Source organism: Limulus polyphemus, unplaced genomic scaffold, assembly GCF_000517525.1.
Source record: "Limulus polyphemus unplaced genomic scaffold, Limulus_polyphemus-2.1.2 Scaffold1129, whole genome shotgun sequence".
In the NCBI taxonomy this organism is placed as follows: domain Eukaryota; kingdom Metazoa; phylum Arthropoda; class Merostomata; order Xiphosura; family Limulidae; genus Limulus; species Limulus polyphemus.
The window spans coordinates 16483-23025 of record NW_013666739.1 but is presented as its reverse complement, the minus strand read 5'-3'; positions in this window follow the sequence as shown (position 1 = coordinate 23025).

Sequence of the window (6543 nt, the reverse complement as noted above, 5' to 3'; positions counted from 1 at the left end):
GTGGGATTGCCCGTCACATTATAACGCCCCACGGCTGAAAGGGCGAGCATGTTTGGTGGGACGGGGATTCGAACCCGCGACCCACAGATTGCGAGTTAAGCTCACTAAACACATGGCCATGCCCGGCCTGAAGTTAAGAGAAACTCAGAAAACTATAATAAATTTTTGTCATATTTTTTGTTTCTCAGTTCAGACATGGTCTTTTAAATCCCAATTATTCGCTAAATAAACTTCGAAATATCACACTGGAATACAGCATCTCATAAAAATCTATTGCATATATTAAATATTTTTTATCGATATATAATTAGTGGCATTCAACTTTTTTATTTAACCTTTTCCAATATCATTCACCCCATAAGTTTTTCACATCAGCTCACTCACTCCAGTTCGGAAAAAAGACAAAAAAGCACTAAATTAAGATGCAAAATTCTTTATTATGACTTAAATATACATCAAACTACAACTAGAATGAACATAAAAAAAATGTAGTTATGAAACTATAACTAAAATAAATAATAATAATAACTAATGACTTTTTTGCTTTTGAGTTTGTTGTATTATTGGTAATACCCATTCACCCAATCATTCTCATTCACCCTGATTGTGATCTTATTAACCCCTAGGTGAACCCCTTTCAAGGACCATTCTCATCCGATTGTGCCACTCGAAACCGGAGCTGGAAAGCGCCATCCCTGGTATTAAAGATTGTATTTTTATTTATTACAAAGTTACTAGGCTGTCTGACACTGTCCTTAATTTTGAACTACTGATGATAAAATGCAGCCAATAAGCGCTAAAGGGCTGACTGTCACTGTTATAACGCACACACAGTTTAAAGTGCGGAAATTATTTTGTGGTAGCGCACGGATTAGAAATATCCCACTATTATGTGTATTTGTGTATATATATAAATATATATAACAAAATTTAATATATTTGAGAAGCACTGCCCTCGATAACAGCTGGGTAAACTGATATAGGTCTCACTCAAGAAACATGACGAGGGCTAGCCTTTACCTCGCAATCATCCGATTATGAGTCCAAAACTCAAAGCTGCTGAGCAACATTGACCCTTAAACCCTTATTAAAACTATACATACATAAGATATACGCATATTGAATGGGATCATTGTAAAATTGCTTTCTCAAACTAATAAAAATTATTTAAAACACTGACAATGATATTTCACGAAATCTCATAATCACTGAAAGAATTTAACTCTATTAAACACTACAAATGTTATTAGCATAACATTTACTAATACTTGGACATGTGAAAAAAAAATATTACACATATTTACTTAAAAGTTTGTTTGTTTTGAAGTTAAGCACAAAGCTACACCATGGGCTATGTGTGTTTTGCCCACTACGGGTATCGTAACCCAGTTTCTAGCGTTGTTTGTTTGTAGTTAAGCACAAAGTTACACAATGAGCTATCTGTGCTGTGCCCATCACGGGTATCGAAACCCGGTTTCTAGCATTGTAAATCCACAAACACTCCGCTGCGCCACGATGAGAATATTAATATAATTAGTGATATATCCTAGTAGTTCATAGAACCAAGTTAAAAATGCATTGCGAAAAGTTTATTTTATACATTTATTAATTATATTGAAGAGTTTTGTGAACTTCAATAAAACAACAAAAAAGCAACATCACTAAGCACAAATAAATATATTGAAAATCAAACTATACGTTGTTTTTGATTAATTTTATATATATTTATTTCTGTTTTAAAATGATGCCTTTTGTTCTATGTTGTATTTTTTTCTTCTTTCAGTGGCTCAGCGGTAAGTGTGAAGGCTTATAACGCTAAAACTGGCTTTCGATACGGCACAGATAGCTTATTGTGTAACTTTGCGCTTAGCATCAACTAAACAATTTATGTTTTTAGTATTTATTTGTTATCATTAGCGCATAATTTGGGTTGAATCCCAAACATTCGCTGTATGACCTTTTAAGCCTATCGTTGAGCCACCAGGACCCTAGTAAATGGAATACACAGTTCTATAAAATAAATAACAACAAGGTTAGTTAAGTAGCAACATTATATTTTGGTTGAAGCAAAATTTTAAGTAATACTTTGCACATGTCACTTCATTCCTTCAAAGTAAATCTATAGCAACTCCGAAGAGATCTCTGTAAACTTTATTTAGAATACCGATAGAGATTTTCAAATAAAAAATGACTTTCTTATAAAAATTTGAGAACAACCAAGATGACAGAAGGATACTTAGCCCAAATTAATTTAAACGTTAAACACACATTATGTCGCCAGGCAACCAGTTTCACAGTTTAAAAGCTCTAACAGAAAAATTAATGTGCCTAAGAAGAAAATTCGGATCTATGTTTTCACTGACTTTTAATACTACCATTTTTCAATCTAATAAAACTAATCACCCTAGAAAATATTTCCAAGGAGGTAGCTTACTCAAACCTTCTAACAATTTTGAAAATCTGTATTGTGTCTCTTTTCATTCTACGCCGCAGCAGCAAACGAGCAACTAAATCATTTTCGTTTACTTTTTGTTTTCTTTTAGTCTATAAAATTCTCAACTTATACAACCAGACTAGTTGAAATAATATATTATTCACGTGTTCTATTCTAGTTTAAACTAATAACAATGTTATGTTTCTGAACAGGAACATTTTCTTCGTTACTAGTCTACAAACTAAGCTGTTCCAAAAAATTACGAACCAAAAATTTTAAATTATGATTGTTTTTCAACCAGATTAGAAACAGAGCGGGAATTAAGAGTATATTTTCGGAACGCTACTTATTCACATAATATAATTACTGAGTAAAGTCTAGTGACAATATACCGCTGCAGATTACAACTTGTAACACATGATTGTTTTCAAATTTAATGTAGTCAGAGTAAGGGTCTAACTAAATCAACGTATCTGAAAGAGTAAGGTTTGGCAAAAATATATGCTTGATATAGAAAATTTCTCCATCTCCCAGCATTGGCATTGGTATATTCTCTGAATCTACAGGACATATTTCTCATTTGACGACGTTATGAAGGATTATGTCCTATTTCTCCCTGACATCATCAGGTGAGTTAAGACATTGATATATATATATATACAGCTTCCAAAGATATCCGAGAAATAGTTTATAAGATTCACAGAAGAACTTGTTGCTGGCCATCCCATGATCTCCATGATTTCTTTTTGGATTCAAGGATTGGAACATATTACACTGTGACTTTTGTTTAACTTGAAGAAATCTGATATCATTATACATTCTGTTGCTGTCTTCGCCTCACATAGATCTGATTTCTCCCTGCACTAGTAGACAGAAGACATATAACATATATTTAAAGCCGGCCAGTTAGTTGTTAAAAAGAAAAACTGTTACTATTATGTATAAAGGTTTTGTTATTTTTTTTTCAATCTGTTGTTCATTGCAGGTACATATGTCGGAAATCAGTATACCTGAATACCACAAAATTAAGTTATTCGTTTGTCTTCAAATATATTAAGTTACAATTTCATTCTTTATTACATTCATTTATGTGTAATATTTCAAAGTGGCACTTTACTCTCATTAATATACTATAAACATTTTCATACTTTCATTTTGTATGTTTTAACTTGGTTTGAGCACAAAGTTACACAATGAGCTATCTCCAGTGTCTTCTAGATGGGGATCAAACATCGAATTTTAACATTATAGTTCTGAAACTTATCGTTGAGCCAGCGGTAGACTACATATTTTATAGCAAATTGGTTAGTTAATCTGCTTAAAGATGTCAAACTCATGTAAGCAACGTTTTATACAAATACAGTATAAGCAAACCATATAGGTTTCCTACTTTTGGCCCCTCCAATGGCACAGCGGTATGTCTGCGGACTCACAACGCTAGAAACAGGGTTTCGATACCCGTCGTGGGCAGAGCACAGATAGCCCATGATGTAGCTTTGTGCTTAACTTCAAACAAACAAACAAAACAAATTCCTACTTTTGCATGATTAGCTGACCTGCAAAAACTTATAGGGGCTTGTCGGTGTCCTTGTCCGTAAGACATTAAAGTAATTAAGAAAGGGAACTACTGTTATCAAAATGCGTAACGTTTTTTTTTATTATTATTTCATTAAACATACAATGTTCCACAAATGTAACTTTTTGTAAACAAGCATTTTATACTCCTTCGCTTTATTTTGTTAACGTCTCAAAATAATTACTTTCTAAACAAAATACTGTTCATTTTTGAAGTTTTCCTTCTAAAACGTGAAATTCATGGGATCACTACTAACATGTAAGTAAATTCGATTCTTACATCATTATTTCATTTTTCAGCCTTATAGGGTCTTCAAACTGTGTTATGAGGGACATCGTTGTACATGTTTACTCCACTTTAAAGATGTTATCGTAAAAAGCAGTTATGATCTGCTAACAGTCAAGTAAATGACGGTATTCATTTCTATACGATGTGTTGACAGACCCGCTCTTGGACTTTCTATTCAGAAAAGACTGTTGGACATCATATGAACTAGTGTTTTACTCACTCCTAAAAAAAAAACTAAAACTTTGAACACATTTCCGTATATTTTTCTTTATAATATTTTAAAATAAGACCACCTACTTCACTGTCGTATTTTTTTCATTTAATTTTTTATATAAAGAGCATCTTGCGGTTACTTGTCTCACACAAAAGAATGCAGTAAATGTATAAAGAAAAAAAAAGAATCAGATTCTAGAGAAAACCACGTGTAACTTAAAAAATTACACCAATCTTACAAAATCGAATCCTTTCTTTTTTACCAAATTGTTCTTTATTTACTAAATATTCCCCCCCAGTGGCACAGCGGCATGTCTGTGGAATTACAACGCTAGAATCCGAGTTTCGATACACATGGTGGGCAGAGCACAGATAGCCCATTGTGTAGCTTTGTGCTTAATTACAAACAAAGTACTTTTCTTTTTTTACTTTACCGGTATCATAGCATAAATGAACTTTATTTCAAAGTTTTTCCCTTTTTGGAATTGTAATGAAAAATGCTTTATTGACCGTTTTAACTCTTCTTTATATTTATTGAAAGGCGTTAGAAAGTGATATGTTTGTTTATTTTTTGATAAGCACAAAGCTACGCAAAAGGCTATTTGTGCTGCACTTACCACAGGTATCGAAACCCGATTTTTAACTTCAAAAAACCAAAAAATTACCGCTGAGCCACTAAGGGGCAAGAAGCGAGGTGTTTAACAAATAGGGGTTCAGAGGTTTGGCGCGTGTCTAAATGTACCTTAACTACACTGTGAATGACTCCAACGAAACTTTAAAAATTTTCAGGGCAAATTAAGGAAAGCATTTTTTTTATTTTATTTGTGATGTGTAGAATTTGGGTATTATATTATAGTAATTTTATCGTTAACCTTTAAAATATTTTCATGCTGTTATTAATTTAAAGGCTTTAATTCGGTTGTGATTTGAAGCGTGAGTTATAAGCTACTTTATTTTGTAACCTGAGTTTTTTATAAAAAATCTTACAAATATAAAATTAAAAAGATTTAAATTGAAAACAAAATTCGTATATTTATATAAATCTTAAGTTTACATTAATTGTTTTTAAAACAGTGTTTGATTATTTTCTGGTTTTTATAGTTTTATACTGAAGAGTAGAATGTGATGGTAGGAAAAAGATAAAATAAAGAAGCATTTGGTAAATAAAGAATAATTTGATAAAAAATAAAGGATTCGAGTTTTGAATGAAAGGGTATATATTGTTACGTCTCTGGTCGTTTGTTAATTTCCCGTAAAATTCTTCCCGGAGAACTTCAGCGATACAAGTCCTTTCTTAATTAAAACTAGTTTATTCTTTCTCAATAAAACTTTGCAATACACTTAATTTCCACAGTCACTTAAACACACGCTATAATTCACAACGATTCACGCACTTTACTTACGGTCCCTACCGCTCACTTGAGTCGATTATCTGTCTCCATATCTCACTACTTGCAATTATATACAAAAATAGAGGGCGTTTGGCAAACACTAGAGTTGCCAGGAACAGTCATGATCCTTCTAGAAACTCATGACGTGTTACCGGCGTCACGTGACATCCGCTGTCGTAACACTGCCCCTTCCTTAGTATTGTTCGTCTCGAACAATAGCCACTTACATTACCCCAATAGATAATTAACAATAACTTGATTAAATGTACAGATTTTAAAAACACAAAATTAAAATTCAACAAAGTCTCTTAATTTTACAGAAAGTATCTTCTTCCATGCTGGTCTCTGTCTCATCTGCTCTATCAGGAAATGTTCCATTATCGGTAACAGTCACATCAGTGGTAGTAACTTCATCAAGGGCTTCACTGTTTCCCTTCTCAAAACTGAATAGAGTTTCTTCTTTGACAGTGGCTTTTTCAAGTGACGCGTCTTCAGCAGCATCATTTGTTCCATTGTTCCTTTCATTCCCACTGAAATGTCCTTGACCGTGATAACACCAAAGCCTATTGGCATGCACCACCTTTGGCTTACCTCGCCGACCACATTTTATTCGGAAAGTCACGTCTGAGAGACGATCCACT